The sequence below is a fragment of the Thalassophryne amazonica genome, chromosome 3, assembly GCF_902500255.1.
Source record: "Thalassophryne amazonica chromosome 3, fThaAma1.1, whole genome shotgun sequence".
NCBI classification, from domain to species: Eukaryota; Metazoa; Chordata; class Actinopteri; order Batrachoidiformes; family Batrachoididae; genus Thalassophryne; species Thalassophryne amazonica.
In genome coordinates, this window is record NC_047105.1 from 66,816,049 (window position 1) to 66,824,211 (window position 8,163).

General features: G+C 39.2%; 1 long non-coding RNA gene across 1 annotated transcript; it reads left to right on the top strand.

Moving 5' to 3' along the window:
• On the top strand, positions 1 to 212 carry LOC117506936. The gene is made up of 2 exons (XR_004559581.1): positions 1 to 51; positions 165 to 212. It is a non-coding gene; the product is annotated as an uncharacterized LOC117506936 (long non-coding RNA).
• The last annotated feature ends 7,951 nt before the right edge of the window (positions 213 to 8,163 follow it).

Below are 8,163 nucleotides of genomic sequence, written 5' to 3' on the forward strand. Positions count from 1 at the left end.
AATTATTAATGAAATTGGTCAACTGGTTCATGAGATATCGCACTAACAAGGGTGGAGGTGGTGTCGGGGGTCACCAAAGTACACCCTTATGCTAAATATGAATGACACTGGTGGACTTGTTTTTGAGATATCACACTAACAACCGAAAACGGACGGACAGACAGATAGATGGACATGCTGATTGCTATATCCCCCGTATTTCATACCGGGGGTAAATAAAAAATGCTACAGAAGAGGCCAAAGGAATAACCTTCTCAAAATTGGGAAAAAAAAGAGCAAGAAAAGAAAAATGTAATGATGCAAAAAAGACAGTACACACGCAATATCACCAGAAGACCAGAAGATTATAGGATGTTGGCAGAGATGTACACTCTGACTGTCCCTCTATCTTTGTATTCCCTGTATTATGTCAGTATACATGGTACAAGATTGCTGAACATACAGATATGAACACACTGATATGGCTTGTGAGGTGAAAAGCATATTTCATTTATATATTGGCTCACCGCAAAAAAAAACAAAACAAAAAAAAAAACACAACAACAAAGAAAAACCTTTTGGTTAATTGAAACTCCTTAATGATAAAATACAGTCATGATGAGTTTTGTTTATATGAAATCAGGATTAGCTTTTATTTAAGATCAACTGTTTATGTAGACTAAAGATAAATGTATGAATATCATGCACTGATCTGAGTGTCAGCTGGTCATCTGCTCAATTCTTGTTTGGGGTTTCCAAAGTGTGTTTGTCTCACAATATAAATCAGTCAATTCTATATAAATAGCTTTTTTATGTGCATATTGCTCCGGACAGAGGAGATAGTAATGTCATTAAAAAGGTAACATGTTATGATGCAAACATTTCTGGATGAAAAAAATAATAATAATAATAATTAATTAAAAAAAATAATAACCACAATTTAAAAGAGGAAGGTAGAATAAATACAGCTTTCAAAGACAATGAAAGTGGTTGTGCATGTAGATTTACCCATAATCCACTGTGTGTGACACAGCTCAGTCCAAATCTTGCAGTGAATTCCAGGTGGCACCGATATACAGGCCCAGATGTCCTTCTGCTGCCCCAAAAAAGTTAAAGTCAATATTCCATCAGGAAATCTATTTAATAAAGTCCAGTTAGTCAGATTTTTGAGATTTGAATTGTCATATGAGTATAAATTAAGATGCTGATCACTGATGATGGTTTTGCACAGAGAATGATGATGATGATGCTTCTCCTCCCATCAGCCCTCCCTGCTGTCCGCTGCTGTGTTGGGCAGTGACTGTCACACATTGTATTGTTTGTGATTAAACCCTTTCCACCCCCCAACCCACCCAAACAGACACACACTCTGTCTACAATCAGAGCTCCGTCATCACTGCTGGGTCCTAAGTGCCAACATTTTAAAAGGGAAAGTACTGTTCACATGCCTCAAACTCACATTTGAAAGTAAGACTTTTGACTAGACAACATCAAATACTACACTAAGAAAAGAAATGCTGTCTTTACTTAATCTAGTTATTTAAACTTTGCTTTTCCCCAATTAAACTTGGTTTTAAATGGAAAAAGCAAATTGTAACAAATGTTACTATACACACACAGAGCAGGTAAAAAAAGTATTGAACACATCACCATTTTTCTCAGTAAATATATTTCTAAATGTGGCATTAACATGAAATTTTCACCAGATGTCACTAACAACCCAAGTAATCCACACATGCAAAGAAACCAAAACAAATAAGTACATAAATTAAGTTACGTATTGAACACGCTTACTGAATTAAGGGGTAGTGGCTAGTGGCTAGTGGTTAGTGCGCTTGGTTTCAGCGTGGAAGGGTCCCGGTGTCATCGACCGAACGGTCCCCACTAAGAATCGGTCCGCCCTGTCTTCACTGCGCATGCGTCATTAGCCACGGTTCACTGATTATCATGTCGTTTCTGCTTAAAACTGCACTCCAGTCATCATCTATCTCAGCAACAGATATCTCAAGTTTTTGTACAACAATCATTTCCACATAAATTCAGCATTATTTCAACATAAAAGACAAAGGAAGCGATCAGCGCACTGCGGCTAAACAAGCTGCTAGCTGATGCGTTCACTGCGCGTTGGCCATTTCAAAACGTCACAGAATTTTGCCAAGTTTCTGCTTAAAATGGCCTCATTTCAGCTCCGAAATGACGCACACACAGTGGAGCGGGGCGGACCAATTGTTAGGGGCAGACCGTTTGGTCTGTGACACCGGTTCAAACTCCACCCCTGCCACATTTCTCTATGTAATGTGGAGTTGCGTCAGGAAGGGCATTGTAGTGTAATTATTTAATAAAATGTCACACGTGGGCACCAAAATAATGTACTGTATTTATTTATTAGAGCCTCCACACCGGATGCAACCTTATAAAAATGTATATAAGCAGTTAAACTCCCAAATTGAATTAGATTGGACTAGGCCCCATCTGATGAGTCACCAAAATAATTAACAATTTAGGGTTTAATACTTATTATTTAATTATTATTCGGGGCACCACCTATTTAAAGCATAGGTACTTTCATTTAAACATTCATTAAGTTATCAGTCTCAAATGAATTAATCAGTCTCAGTTTAATTAAATCAGTCTCAATTAATCAGTCTCTGATCTGAAAGTCTGAATTCACAATACGATTAACCAAAGGATTCCCTGTGAACACAAAATGAACCACAGCAGAAATATTTACAATTTATTTACAATTATATAGAAATTAACAGTTTACTGTCGTTTTGTGGACAGTGATTAAATAAGTTCATTCATGGAAACAATTTTCTTACGAACTCATGAGACGTTGAACGAGAGAGATAAAGCTTAAAGACTTTAAGTGAATAAATCTGATTAGCATTTAATGATGAAATTTGAAGCCAATTATTAACAAAAATTTTAAACACATGAATGTTTAAAAGGAAGAATGATAATAAGGAGGAGCCACTTTGTATCCATTAACAACAAACCCTTTTTCTGGAAACTTTACTGGGTCACTAAGCTGGTCTGTTGAAATGGTGGTTCGGAGGGATCCGTCTGTCCGTCCGTCCATCCGTCATGCTCACTTGGGTCAAGGGGTTAACTCAGCGGTCTCCCCAGCCGATCCCAAAGGCTTGTGTTGGTTTTACCAACAGGATGGCTGATGGCTTGGAATCAGCACCGTTGTCAGCATTCAGGAACCCAGAGGCGGAAGGTGTTTGTTGAAAATGGTTTCTGGTAGCTTTAAAAACTTTATTGGAGCCATATTAAAAATCTTTGTGAATTTAGGAAAAAGTTAAAACTTTAAAAGCATTGAAAAAACAAAATAGCCGAAATAAAAGGAGAGTTGCTTTTCTGTAAATTCGCTATTAATTTGAAAAGTTCAGCTCGGAAGTTCTCTTAAAAATTCAAAAGACTTGACGCACCTTAAAGCGTCAGGTTAAAACTTTGTCAAAATTATCAAAAATGGACAAAGAATGAATGCCATGTGGTAGCCTTAGCTTAGCTTAGCAATGGGGCCTTGGCCCAAGAATAAAATTAAGCGTTTCAAAGGAAGAGAGAGGCAAGAGAGTGGAGAGAAGAGAGAAAGGAGCGGCAACACTGTGTTCTAACTATTTAAAGGGGGACTGATGTCACCAAACTCCACCCATTTAGGGTGTGTAGTTTCACAGAAAACTTCATGTGGTCACAGTGCAGACCAATGATTCAATTATTTAAACACATTAACTATTTTGTTATACTATTGTTCTAAGACACTCGAATGGATACACATTATTAATCATCACTTAAGCACATCCTTTGGATAAACCACAATATTTCATCATCAACAACATTGATAATGCAGAAAGATCACACACCAGGTAAGGAACACGTCAATTAAATGGAATGATTATATGCAAAGCATTTTGTTTGATTAATCAATAACAACACCATTAGAAGTCTTTATACGTTTATGTGAATCAAAGAATACTGGCACAATTCTTTTATTTTAAAAGAATGTCTTTTCCTTTGCTTAGATCTAAGTATAATAGCCGGTTGTGAAGACTCAAAGATTTATGGCCACATCTTGTTGTGGGGGAAGTTTTGCAGTCTTGAGAGGTTCTGGCCTTAGCCTGAGGCCATAAAGGTGGATTTTCCTGGCCTGGAGAAACTCCGATTCTGACGTGAAGCCATTATAATGTCATGTAATTCATAATGACTGAAAATTCACTGATAAAAAGGCAAGGGCTCCCCTTTGAATAACGTTGAATTACAGTTTTGTTTTGCAGTGAATCACAGTGTTGGCCCCTGGGGGATGTCTCCAAGCTTTATCTGAAGATCTCCAGATGAGGAATTTCTCAACTGAGAGGGAAAACATTCTTTGGTCTGTAGTTCCCAACTCAGGTTTTTGTTGAGACAGCATTGATGTAGTTATTTAATTAGGGCGAATTGAGGCCATGGCGCTACAGCATCCAGCCTAAAACTTCTGCCAATTAAACATGCAGATTCACCTTGGACTTGCTGTGGTGGCCACAAGTGCAAACAAGGGAGCAGCTGAGGGGACTTTCTTTTACACAAACACTTGCAAGATAAAACTTCACAACACAAATACATGCAACACCATTAAAACAAAACAATATGAGAACACATTACAACAACCTCTTCTATGAACTCTGATCTGTTATGTTTCGGACGCGGGCGGAGAACCGACCCAGCGTTTGAAGGACCCAGCATAAAATAAGCAGAGCACGGTTCAAAAGATAACAGAATTTAATAAACATAACAGTGACGTGCTAAACAACTAAAACGTCCGCGGTCTGGTGAGGTGGAAACACGGCGCGCTCTTAACAGCGCAAACGGTCCGGAGCCACAGCAGTTCGGACCCAGGGACCCCACCGACACCCCCCAGGTGGCCGCAACAAATCAAGTCTGTGAAGAAAGAAAACATGAGGTGAGTCCAACTCCACACAGAGAGACACAACTCAAAGGTGCAAGCAATCAGCAAACACTTCCTGGCTTAAAGCTATACATCAGCTTCTCACCCTGCAGGCACGGAACAACTCAGTTCAAATCTCCACTGCAGCAGAAGCTGATTAGACAATTAGCATAACGTGACAGCTCACTAACACAAGGTGTGAGGGACACCTAATCCACTGTCATTACTTCATAAAAGTCACCAAAACCAAATTACCTCAGGAAGTGTGCTGAAGAGCGTGAGACCTCACCCAATCCTCCTTCACAGACTGTGGCGTTAAACCTGGAGCGGTCTCTGCGTCCGTGATGGTGAGATTGTTCTCCTGACGTCGATCTCACACGTCTGCTCACAAGGTCGAGTCTCTGGCAATCACACACTGTGCATTCAAGGTTTTAATGCAGCAATCTCTGATTATGACAAAATACACCACAGCTGTGAGTCCTGATGACCTGCATGTGAAAACAAGCCTCAGGTGTTCAGGGTGAGGTCCTGATGCTCAGCCACTCAGTCCTGAATGCATACCACCTGGTGGGAGAAACAGAAAACAAAAACCAAGCCAGCCAAACACCCCAGCCCACAACATGATCTTTTAGTTCTTTCCATAGATTGTCTATTGGATTCAAGGCAGGTTGTTGGCTGAGCCATTCTAGCAGCTTTATTTTCATTCTCTTATCAATCAATCAATTTATTTATATAGCGCCAAATCACAACAAACAGTTGCCCCAAGGCGCTTTATATTGTAAGGCAAGGCCATACAATAATTACGTAAAAACCCCAACGGTCAAAACGACCCCCTGTGAGCAAGCACTTGGCGACAGTGGGAAGGAAAAACTCCCTTTTAACAGGAAGAAACCTCCAGCAGAACCAGGCTCAGGGAGGGGCAGTCTTCTGCTGGGACTGGTTGGGGCTGAGGGAGAGAACCAGGAAAAAGACATGCTGTGGAGGGGAGCAGAGATCAATCACTAATGATTAAATGCAGAGTGGTGCATACAAAGCAAAAAGAGAAAGAAATACTCAGTGCATCATGGGAACCCCCCAGCAGTCTAAGTCTATAGCAGCATAACTATGGGATGGTTCAGGGTCACCTGATCCAGCCCTAACTATAAGCTTTAGCAAAAAGGAAAGTTTTAAGCCTAATCTTAAAAGTAGAGAGGGTGTCTGTCTCCCTGATCTGAATTGGGAGCTGGTTCCACAGGAGAGCAGCCTGAAAGCTGAAGGCTCTGCCTCCCATTCTACTCTTACAAACCCTAGGAACTACAAGTAAGTCTGCAGTCTGAGAGCGAAGTGCTCTATTGGGGTGATATGGTACTACGAGGTCCCTAAGATAAGATGGGACCTGATTATTCAAAACCTTATAAGTAAGAAGAAGAATTTTAAATTCTATTCTAGAATTAACAGGAAGCCAATGAAGAGAGGCCAATATGGGTGAGATATGCTCTCTCCTTCTAGTCCCCGTTAGTACTCTAGCTGCAGCATTTTGAATTAACTGAAGGCTTTTTAGGGAACTTTTAGGACAACCTGATAATAATGAATTACAATAGTCCAGCCTAGAGGAAATAAATGCATGAATTAGTTTTTCAGCATCACTCTGAGACAAGACCTTTCTAATTTTAGAGATATTGCGTAAATGCAAAAAAGCAGTCCTACATATTTGTTTAATATGCGCATTGAATGACATATCCTGATCAAAAATGACTCCAAGATTTCTCACAGTATTACTAGAGGTCAGGGTAATGCCATCCAGAGTAAAGATCTGGTTAGACACCATGTTTCTAAGATTTGTGGGGCCAAGTACAATAACTTCAGTTTTATCTGAGTTTAAAAGCAGGAAATTAGAGGTCATCCATGTCTTTATGTCTGTAAGACAATCCTGCAGTTTAGCTAATTGGTGTGTGTCCTCTGGCTTCATGGATAGATAAAGCTGGGTATCATCTGCGTAACAATGAAAATTTAAGCAATGCCGTCTAATAATACTGCCTAAGGGAAGCATGTATAAAGTGAATAAAATTGGTCCTAGCACAGAACCTTGTGGAACTCCATAATTAACCTTAGTCTGTGAAGAAGATTCCCCATTTACATGAACAAATTGTAATCTATTAGATAAATATGATTCAAACCAGAGATGAGTCCACTCTCTTGAGGCCATAAGAAGATCATTTGTAACCTTCACTAATGCTGTTTCTGTACTATGATGAATTCTAAAACCTGACTGACACTCTTCAAATAGACCATTCCTCTTCAGATGATCAGTTAGCTGTTTTACAACTACCCTTTCAAGAATTTTTGAGACAAAAGTTAGGTTGGAGATTGGCCTATAATTAGCTAAGATAGCTGGGTCAAATGATGGCTTTTTAAGTAATGGTTTAATTACTGCCACCTTAAAAGCCTGTGGTACATAGCCAACTAATAAAGATAGATTGATCATATTTAAGATCGAAGCATTAAATAATGGTAGGGCTTCCTTGAGCAGCCTGGTAGGAATGGGGTCTAATAGACATGTTGATGGTTTGGATGAAGTAACTAATGAAAATAACTCAGACAGAACAATCAGAGAGAAAGAGTCTAACCAAATACCGGCATCACTGAAAGCAGCCAAAGATAACGATACGTCTTTGGGATGGTTATGAGTAATTTTTTCTCTAATAGTTAAAATTTTATTAGCAAAGAAATTCATGAAGTCATTACTAGTTAAAGTTAAAGGAATACTCGGCTCAATAGAGCTCTGACTCTTTGTCAGCCTGGGTACAGTGCTGAAAAGAAACCTGGGGTTGTTCTTATTTTCTTCAATTAGTGATGAGTAGTAAGATGTCCTAGCTTTATGGAGGGCTTTTTTTATAGAGCAACAGACTCTTTTTCCAGGCTAAGTGAAGATCTTCTAAATTAGTGATTTAAAGCTCTCTTTTTCAGAGGAGCTACAGCATCCAAAGTTGTCTTCAATGAGGATGTAAAACTAGTGACGAGATACTCTATCTCACTTACAGAGTTTAGGTAGGTACTCTGCACTGTGTTGGTATATGGCATTAGAGAACATAAAGAAGGAATCATATCCTTAAACCTAGTTACAGTGCTTTCTGAAAGACTTCTAGTGTAATGAAACTTATTCCCCACTGCTGGGTAGTCCATCAGAGTAAATGTAAATGTTATTAAGAAATGATCAGACAGAAGGGAGTTTTCAGGGAATTCTGTTAAGTCTTCAATTTCCATACCATAAGTCAGAACAA